Raw genomic sequence first — 10,682 nt, forward strand, 5'->3', positions numbered from 1 at the left:
TCAGCTGAAACCCACTCCGGTACCTTTCTGGGAGTCACCTGACCCTTAGGTACTCCCAGGGAGCCGCACTGGTGGAAGTCACATGACCACTTAACCTTATGGAATGAGCTTCCTGGAGTGATGCTTTGAGGCCTGACCTTGCTGTGCAGAATGAAGCCAGTTCCCTCCTTCTGGTGGATGGGGGGGAGGGTGGTGTAGGGGGAAAGGGGGCTGATTTCTGGGTCTGAGGCAGGGACAGAGCAGAAAAGGCCAGGGCCGGCACCTGGGCAGCCTGGCTTTTCCTGGCCAGCCGCCTGGCCGGGATCCGCAAACCGGTGTTATGTAACACCCGAGGAGAACGCGGCTCCCCCCGCCCCAGCCCCGACACCCACAATCTTCCCTCCCTGCAGAGCATCTCACAACCGCAGCTGCCTCTCTGAGCAAGCGGCGCTATTTTCGGACCTATTTGCAGTTGACCTATATTAAGCGCAGTCACAAGGCAAAGGCAAGGTGCGGGGTGCGGGGTGGCCTACAGGCTCCACGTGCCTTTTTCGGAGAGTCACGGGTGAGAACAACTGAGACAGCCTGGGGCCCTCAGTTCCCACCAGGGTGCCAAACCCTGCAGGCCCAGGCCTCTGTCCCCCTTCCCCCCACCCCACCCCCCGCCTTGCCTCTGGGTTAGGGATAGATCTGAACTCCCTGAAGACCCTGGCAGAGGGAGGTCCTGGCCTCAGCCCTGTGCCATGCTTTTGTAGACTCTGAACGGGACATCAAGCAAGCCCCCTCCACTGGGAATTTTCCTTCCCAAGTCATTCATTGAACCACATGCCCAGGAGGGAGAAAGGGTTTCAGGGAGTCGACGAACACAGACAGCTTGCACTAAGTAACCTCCCCCGCACTCCCCGTTTTTTAAGGCCTGGGGAATAAAAGGGCAAGGGAACAGACTAACCCACTAAAGGACCCTGTGTGTCCTTCTTCAGCTGGGCTGGCTCCAGGGTCACCATTTTGTCCCATGAGCCTCTCCCTCGTTTTTAAGAAACATTTATTAATTTATTTGAAATGCAGAGTTGCAGACTAGAGATCTTCCATCTTCCGGTTCACTCCCTAAATGGCTGCAATAGGTAGGACTGGGCCAGGCCAAAGCCAGGAGTCAGGAACTGCATCTGGGCTTCCCACATGGGTGCAGGGGCCCAAGCACTGCTCTTCCAGGCACGTTAGCTGGACTGGAAGCAGAGCAGCCAAGATTTGAACCGGCATCCATGTGGGATGCTGGTATTGCAGAACTTGGCTTAACCCCGTGCACCACAGTGCCACCCCCTCCTTGAGCCCGTTATCTCCCTGGAGGTAGACACTGCTTTCTGGCATCGACATGTCTCCACCTACACTGCTGACCCCAAAACCTACATGCTGGCACCTTCTTTCTCCTCCCCCTGAGACTCAAGCCCAGAGGGGGCCCTCCTCCAGGATGCTGCAGCTGGCCTCACCTGATTTACAAAGCTGTAGCTAGCTGGAGAGAGCTCAAGTTTCATTCTATTAGAACTTCCAGAAAAGAACAGCAGGTGGAAGACTCACCTGGGCTCCCTGAGGTTGGCATGCATAGCCAATGAGTCACATGACACCTGCCAGGGCTGCCTGGTAGCACGGGGAGGAAGTTTGGGATGGCTTGCCTGGGACACAGTGCCATGGGCTTAGGGGGAAAGGAGAGGTAGTGCTGGGGTCTGAGCAAAATGCAGGAGAGACGGTGGAAAAGCAGTAGCACTTGAACGTGACCTTCAGAATGACAAGACTGAGTCTGCAGTCAAGGAAGGGTGGAGCCCTCCCAGCACACACACAGCCCTGAGGTGGAACGAAGCAAAACGCATGGCAGGGACGCAGAGTGGGGGAGGGGATGTGAGACGCTGGGACACCAGGGCAGGTCCCCCTCAGCAGGAGCGTCACTTTCCATGATTTCAGAAACCCAGTCAGTCAGCCATAGCCAACCACTGTCTGAAAGCCTGCAATGGAAAATTCTGGAGGCAAACAATTCGTAGGTTGTCCTTTAAAGTGCTGCTCTGAGCAGGGTGATGCGCCCTCCAGTGCAGGCTGTGGGTCATCCCTTGGTCCTGTGCCTCTCAGCTTGGGGTCCTTTCCCTGCCTGGTTGTGACTCAGTCTCACTTTGGTTATCAGGTGGTTTTGGAATAACCCTTATTTTACTTAATCATGGCCCCAAAGTGCACACCTCGATGCAGTACAGTCACGATGGCACCTAAGGCCCGTTGGTCCCAATATCCTTCTGTGCCTCACTTACAAGTTCAACTTTATCCTAGGAAAAACATAGGCTATCCCTGATGTAACCCCTGGCAGTAACCCCTTCTACTGGGATAAGAAAAGCAACGAAATAAATTGGCGTTTGTCATTTGAAATCATGGAAGGCATTATTTTTCAGTTAACTTCCTGTTATGCTTTCTTATCTTTGAAAAGCATGTTAAAAAGTTATTTACAATCAGAAGTTCTCTGCCTTAACTCTGTTTGTCCTGGGTGTCACCACCACGCATACCTATGTGTGTATCTTTATTGGGATATTTTATGAGCCAGGTTATCTAACCTTCTGGGTGGCAACTGGGCCTTTCAACTGGGTCACATTATGTTGTTTCTTATCACCGACCTACGGGATACAATAAAACAGGGGAAAAACTACCCCCCCCCCAAGAAAAAAAATCCACCAAACTTTCTCATATTTTACAAGTCAAACAACTGGACTGGCAAAATATAATTTTTTCTTTTCCTTCCTGTCCTCCTTATAAAATAATCTGTTTAGTATTATAAAAAACAAGTAACTTTATTCTGCTTTCTTTCCCTCCCCCCAAAAGTATCACATACTAACTGTAAAAATTGGGAAAAAAATTTTTTTAATAAGGAAAGAACCCGCAGCTGTATACAACTGCCTAGATAGTCTTGTACCTAGACAAGTGACACATTGCTAGTAGAAAAACAGCCAGTAGCTTGCAGGCATTCTGGACCCAGTTAATGCCAACTCTGTGTTAATTATACCAGTGTACCAGCAAGAATATGCCTAGTTGCTTATTCTTTTTTATTTTATTTTAATTTTTAAAAAGATATGTGTGGAAGTCAGGAATGGGATCCCCCCATACTTACAACCAGGTGGGAGTGTGTTGCAGGTTGCCTGGGGGAGGGAGTCTGGAGACATGTTGGAGTGGGAATAACTGAGGGCATTTTGACAGGGGAGGAATGTCTTCTGGGCTCTTTCAGGGACCAGGCCACTGCACCAGCAGGTAGGAGAGGGAGCTAAGATGGAGTGGGGGAAACCTGAGGGAATGCCTGGGTCAGGCCAAGGTATCCGTCCCAGGGGGAGACCTGCACTGGGCTAAATAACATCACCTGCACCTGCTGGCACGCACAAAAACTGGGACTGGGGGATAAGCGTAGCTGGTCTAGGCCACAGTACCTGCCCATGAGTGTCAGAGCAGGGAGTGGTCGATGTCAGGCTGGGCCACAGCACCCACCAGAATGTGGGAGACCCAGATTTGGGGACAGATTCTGTAGGGGACTTTTGGGCTTACCTCTGTGGGACTGTAGCACCTGACAGTTCACTGTGCAGTGCTATGAGCTTGGACAGGCCAATCCAGGCTGGGCTATGGAACTCAGCTGACAGAACCCACCTGACGCTCATAGGATCTGGGGCTGGGAGGAGGCAGGGCTAGGCTAGGCTTCATCACCTGTCTGCACATGCAGACGTAAGGACTGAGGGTAGACCATGCCAAGCATGGTCATTGCACCCACTAGCACACGTGGGATCTGGGGTGGTGGCAGCTGCCGCACAAGTGAGAGCTGGGTCTGGGGACAGGTTGGACTGAGCTACGCCGCAGTACCAGTGAGTGTGCACAGAGCTGGATGGGATGTAGGCAAGACTGGGTTAGGTCAAAGCAGAGACTGGTATGTGCTAAAACTGGGGCTGGAATTGGGTCACCCTGTCTAGGCTGCAGCACCCACTGCTATGCATGAGGACTGGGTCTGTGAGGGGTAGGGCTGTAGTGGAACTGAGCAGGCAGCTCATATCCACCTGTAATGTATTAGCTGGTGCAGGTGTCAGGCCAAACCTGACCCTGAACTGGCTGGTGCACACAAGAGTCTAGCCTGAGGTCACCCCACATGAAGTTTCTTGGGGGGCTCCCCAACTAGGCCACTGTACTCAGACCACAGCCACAGGGGAAAAGCACAGGATATGTTTTCTAATCTTGTAGTGCACATGTCAGAACTGGGCCTGCTCAGTTGCTCAAGCCTGTGCAATGGACAGCACGCTCAGATACACACAGGGAACATGACAACCAGCTCATCTAAGCCAGTGTATAATATCCACTGCCTTGTTAGAGGATGGAGAGCAGAACAGGTTGGACCACTCTCCTGGCCAAGCTTTGCAACGTGTTCCTGAGTTTGTGGATGCACTAAGGTGGATTCTGTCAATCAAAAGACATTGGAAAGATTTTCTCAACCCTGGAGAAATAAAATCGACAACTTCTCAGAACTAGTAAAACCACTCAAGTACTACCCTGAGAACACTTCCCTACATTATGGTCTTTAAGGCTTCATCAAAAGACTACCCCCATCCCCAGGTGCTGGTGTAGTTTGACAGCAAGGAGCTGCCCCTCTCGCTCCTCCCCTGTGAACAAAAGCTGAAACTTTGGTCCCACCCATCACCTTCCTTCACACAGGAACCTCCCCGCCCTAATCAGAGGCCCACATGGGTGCGCATCCTCTCAATTATGTAAACAATATTTTTAAAATTAAAAAAAATCAATACAGAAAAAGAGAAATTGAAGATTACATTATTTCACTATCTAGAGGCAGTCAGAGTTTGCATTTCTTTTAAAAATAGATTTGAAGGGAAGAGTGATCAAGAGGAAGAAAGGGAAAGGGCGAGATCTTTCATCTGCTGGTTCACTCCCCAAACAGCACAGTTTGGCCCAGGCTGAAGCCAGGAGCCAAGAATTCTATCCTGGTCCCCACATGCGTGGCGGGAGCCCAAACACTTGAGCCATCTTCTGCTGGCTTTGCAAGTGCAATGACGGGAAATTAGATAGGAAGTGAAGCAACTGAGACCTAAACTAGCATCGTGATGTGGGCTGCTGGTATTGCAGGCTTGGCTCGCTGTGTTATAACAGCAGCTCCCACTACGTGCATTTTGCGTATGACATTTTTCGTGTCTGATTTTTTTTTTCCCTTGTATTTGAGATCATGTGGATAAGGATGGTGTTCACTGGGTGTGTCTAAGTAACTCGCACACATCCCATTTTATGGGCAAAACTATCCTTTAGTTAAACCTCTACCATTGTCTTTTATTTTTATTTACCTTCCCCTGCTATTACTGATGTTAAGCAATCCTATGCATAAATCCTTTCCTGACTTCTAGTATGTTCCCAGATTTTGTTATTTGAATTTTCTGCGATCAAAGTATATGAATTCTTTTGGGCCTCTAAGTCTATATGTAGGGGAGGAAGAAAAATTTCTTTTTCCTAGTCTGTGAAGTTTGGTTTCTAAGGTCTTCAAATTAAAATGACAAAAGATGTATCAAGAGCAGAGGGAAAGAGAAACTGATTTGTGTGGAGTTGGCCCATGACAAGGTTAAAGTTAATGGCCCAAATAGTCTTTAGACCATCCCTGGGGTTCTAAGTGGTTCCCTCTATTTTCCAGATAATTTTTGCTGATTTGTACTTCCATGAAGCAGAGGGAGATGAATATTATCATGTTTAAAAACTCTTGATTTGCTAAGTTAAAAATGAATCTCATTTTCATTTTTAAAATTACTGATGGAAGTAAAATCATTTTTAAATGTTTGTTTCCTTTGCAAATAATTATATCTGCATACTCTTTACAAAAACCTTGTCTACTTGTTTTTATTTACGTGAAAGAGAAACAGAGAAAGACAAGGGTGAGATCTTGTGTCTACTGGTTCACTCTCCCAAATGACTGAAACAACCAGTGCTGGGCCAGGCAGAAGCCAGGAGCCAGGAGTTCGATCCAGGTATCCCAGACGGGTAGCAGGGGCCCATCTGCTTGAACCATGTACAAGCCATCTCCTTGCTGTTTCCCAGGGGTGCCTGTTAGCAGGGAGCTAGAATTGGAAGCACAGCCAAAACCCATAATTATAATGCAGGTTTGGGTACCCCTACCAACATTTTAACCTTGCATAACACACCCCCTACCTGTGTGTTCACTGGCCACTTTGATTCGCTAAAAGTAATTTACTAATACATTGAAATCATTCAGATTTTAAATGCTCAATTGTTGCATTGCAATATGTATGAGGACCAACTATGAGAAATTTGGTGTATTTATCTTACCAGTGTGAAGAGCAGAAAGAATTCATTTAATCACCAAATTCCTTGATCATCTAGATAAACTGACAGGCCAGTTCCTCTAATGAGGACAATGTTGACTGTTATCCTAGCTCTCTTCAAAGGGAAATGCTGAACTCTGGTCCAGCACCAAGTTGTTTTAAAAAACAAACTCTGGATATTTAAAATCTGAGCTCTAAATTCCAGGGAATCGAATCTCCTAACAGCTTTGCGCCATGTCCCAAATTCCTTAGAAATCCCAAATTAGAACTTTGTGTCTGCATGACATCAAGTGCACCTCACCCCGCCGCTGTGACCCAAAAACATTTCATGTGTTCAAATTACCTATATTTTACTCTCTTTTCTAGCCGTAGCCAATCGAAAAGAAACCCGACATAGTTCCTTGTCACCTGCTTGGAGGGAAAAAAGCAATAGAATCTGCTCCCAACTTTTCCCACTCACTTCTTCTTGCTGAGATTTGCAGGTGCATGTCCCAGAATCCTACTTGAGACTCTGCGACAACTTGTGGGATTACCTATTTGCTTCACTGCAATTGCACTTGCTGCTATAAAGTCAGTTGTCAGCACAGGCCACAGCTGGCTTTACAAATGCTCGTTGACCAGTTATCTCAACTGTGCCTGAAAGGAAATCATGACTGTTGCTTGTGGTCACAACTATTTCCAAACTCAGGCTGAGTGTTAAGGCTGACTCCAGGCAGAGGTGGAGGGAGTGAGAGGGTATGTTTAGGCAAGCCTGGGGAAGCCGCCCTCTGCTTCCCCAGCAAGCAGCCCTCCTGAGCTGCCCTGTGTACTGCCCTTTGCTCCTGTCTGCCACCTGCTCTTCTGGGCTTCCGGGTAGCCATAAGACTCTCTGGCGTTGGCAGGCTCCTGAAGCTGTTCAGAGGTGGCTGCCCCTGAGACTCACTGGAAGAAGTCAGCAGGTCTTTTGCCAGGAAGCTCCAGGCAGGTGTGCTAGTTCAGCTCCTTCCATGTGGGGTGGTGCGGAGAGGGGCAGCTGAGGCCAAGACGGGACAGAAAGTGGGGACACTCAGTCACTGGGCCTTTCTCCCCTTCCCTGCCCTGGAAGCAGCTCTGGCCGCTTGGCAGGGGTTGCAGCAGGAGCTACAGGCCCACCCCTATCCCTGCCCGACTGGCTCCTCTGGGATCGGGCCAGGTTCTCAGCAGAGTCAGGGCCTCGGTTTGGCCCCAGGCCCAGTCAGCTGAGCGCCAGCTGCAGAGGCGTCTGCAGCACAGGCAGGCTGGTCATGGGTCTGCACCGCTAGATGCTCAGGTGCAGCTGGCCCCCTCCTCCCTCCTCAGTCCCACCTGCAGGGATATCAGAGTTTAAAGGGTGGGAGTGTTGGTTGAGCAAAACCTTCCCAGGAATTCCTGCTGCGCTCCTCACAGTCCAGCTCTGTCCTTTCCCTAATTTGTCCACCCTCTCATGGCTGAGGGAGACCCCAGGTCAGACGACAATGCGTTTTGGAGATTCAACTCCCTTGCCATCCCCAGCCTCTGAGGCTCGGGCTTTGTCACCCTGTCACCCACGGCCCCTCTCAGCATTCCTCAGTCTCAGGTCTTTCTTGCCTTCTGCCGCAGTCCGTTTGGGCTGCTAACACATAAGATCAAGGACTGGATCATTTACTCGCGTAACTATTTATTACTCACAGCTCAAGATCAAGGCCCCAGCAGACTCCAGTACCTGGAGAGGGCCCGTTGCTCATGGATGACACCTTCTGTTGTATCCTCAGAGAACTGCAAGGTGTGAACACTCCCAAGGGCCTCCTGTGTACCAGCACTAATCCCATCCTTGCAAGCTCCATGCCATGCCCTAAACACATCCCCAAAGTGCTAAGGTTCCTCTTTCTTTATTTTTTTTTAAACTACTTATTTGAAAGTCAAGATGATGTAGTGAGAAAGATATCTTCCATCTGCTGCTTCACTCCCCAAATGGCTAGGAGCCAGGTTCCTCCCCTAGGTCTCCCCAACAGGTGCAGGGTCCCAAGGCTTTGGGCTATCCTCTACTGCTTTCCCAGGTCACAAGCAGGGAGCTGGGTGGGAAGTATAGGAGCCGGGACACGACATCTTATGGGAGCAGCAGAGAACACATCAGCTTCTCTGATCTCTACTTGGGAAATGTCCCCTATGAACTTGAGTAAACACAAGCGTGAAACACACAAGAGTTTGCCACACAGTCCCGATTGTGCATTTTAAGTGCCTGGCTCTACTACTGGTGTTAGAATTTTTACTGATGTTTCATTTGTTTTCAAGTTTTCTATATCGGCATTTGTTAAAGAGAAAGCCAGAAAAGTAATTACCCCAAATCATTTTTTTTTCTTACAAGCAAACACAATCACAGTGCAGGAAGTTAAAGCCACCGCTTGGAACACCAGAGTGCCTGGGTTCAAGATCCAGCTACTCAGACCCTCCGCAGGAGTGAACCAGCATGTGAAAGAGCTCTCTCTCTGTAAAATCTGCCTTTTTGGGGAAAAAAAAAAGGTAATTGATAAAAATAGTTGCAAGTAAAGATCTTCAAGGAAAAAAACTAGACTTGAGATGCTTGAGAAAAAATACAAAAACTATCATCCTGCAACAAAAATATTTTAAAGTGAAAAATGAGTCTCATAAAACTAAACATTGGAAATTCCAAATTAGAAGTTACAACTTTAGTTTATATTGAGCTCTAAGTGATATAAAACAAGAAGCAGGTCCTGGTGTGATGGCTCAATGGTTAAATCCTCACTTGGCAAAGACCAGGATCCCATGTGGGCACCAGTACGTGTCCCAGCTGCTCCACTTCCCATCCAGCTCCCTGCTTGCAGCCTGGGGAAGCAGTTGAGGATGGCTCAAAGCCTTGGGATCCTGCACCGGTGTAGGAGATCAGGAAGAAGCTCTCCTGGCTTCAGATAGGCTTAGCTCCGGCCATTGGGGACCGCTTGAGGAGTGAACCAGCGGAGAGAAAATCTTTCTGTATCTCCTTCTCTCTATAAATCTGCCTTTCCAATAAAAAAAAAAACACATCTTTTAAAAGAACACAAGAGTGGAGATGAGAATACGGAGCACCTGGAATTTATACACTACTGATTTTGTGTTTACTACAGAACAGGACTTCAGCATTGTCTCATACATCAAGCACATATACCCTGTGACCTATCAAGTACAGTTCCTGGTACTCACCTGGTTGGAACGCTTCAAAGTACATGCTTAAAGATAAGTACAAGATCATTCAAGAAGGAATTTTCCTAACAGCGTAAGAATGCCATCCGGGGGCTACAGAAGAGTATACTGCAGTGAGAATGAAGGGACCATTTCTCAGAACCTAAAAGCAAACAAACACAAATAGTGCATTACTTAGTGTTCATTAATAGTGCTCAATCTGATAGAACATATTATAAATTATCGTGGACATCAAAACACACAGAATACAAACCAGGAGTCCCCTCTGTTGGAGAAGCTGTTGGTTGGAATGGGAGGGGCTTTAACACTGCAGTGCACTGGCCGTGTTGCACTTTTTTTTTTTAAAGATTTAGTTATTTTTATTGCTAAGTCAGATATATATAGAGAGAAGAGAGACAGAGAGGAAGATCTTCCATCTGATGACTGACTCCTCAAGCGACCTCAACAACCAGTGCTGCGCTAATCAGAAACCAGGAGCCAGGAGCTTCTTCCGGGTTTCCCATTGGATTCAGGGTCCCAAAGACCTGGACCATCCTCCACTACTTTCCCAGGCCTTAAGCAGGGAGCTGGAGCAGAAGTAGAGCAGCCAGGATATGAACTGGCACTCATGTGATGCAGCACTTGCAGGTGGGTGACTAGCCAGTTGAGTCATTGCGCCGATCCCAGCCTTAGAATGTTTCATAACTTAGGTATGTGCAAGGACTTTATGTACCATTGTTTAATTATGTTAATGACTGCAGAGCACAGCATGGAATATATCTAAACCCATCAGTGGATGGTCTCCCATTGAACCTAGACAGGCTCAGGTCATGAGTAGTCACACTCATATCACCAGGATATGTTGCTGTCATCCAGGAAAGAGTAAGAGAGAGAGAGAGAGAGAGAGAGAGAGAGAGAGAGAGACTAGGATGAGGGATGGGAGATGGATGAGAAGAATAATGGGTCTGCTAGCGAAAGAAGTATACAGCAGACACTCACAGCCTGGGGTTCCCTCAAAATTCGTGTCCCTGGATTCTTTGGGGTGAGGGTGGGGCAAGGCAATGGCAAATTAGAACTGAGCCAAGACCTCAGGTTGCCAGGCTGCTGCACCATCGTGACAATTTTCTGTCTTCCTATCCTTTTGCGTGATCCCACTGCAAATCCATCCCTCAGTAATATTTCAACATGGGGAGTTTAGGAGCTGGCACTGTGGTA

This window comes from Ochotona princeps, chromosome 32 (genome assembly GCF_030435755.1).
Source record: "Ochotona princeps isolate mOchPri1 chromosome 32, mOchPri1.hap1, whole genome shotgun sequence".
Taxonomy (NCBI): domain Eukaryota; kingdom Metazoa; phylum Chordata; class Mammalia; order Lagomorpha; family Ochotonidae; genus Ochotona; species Ochotona princeps.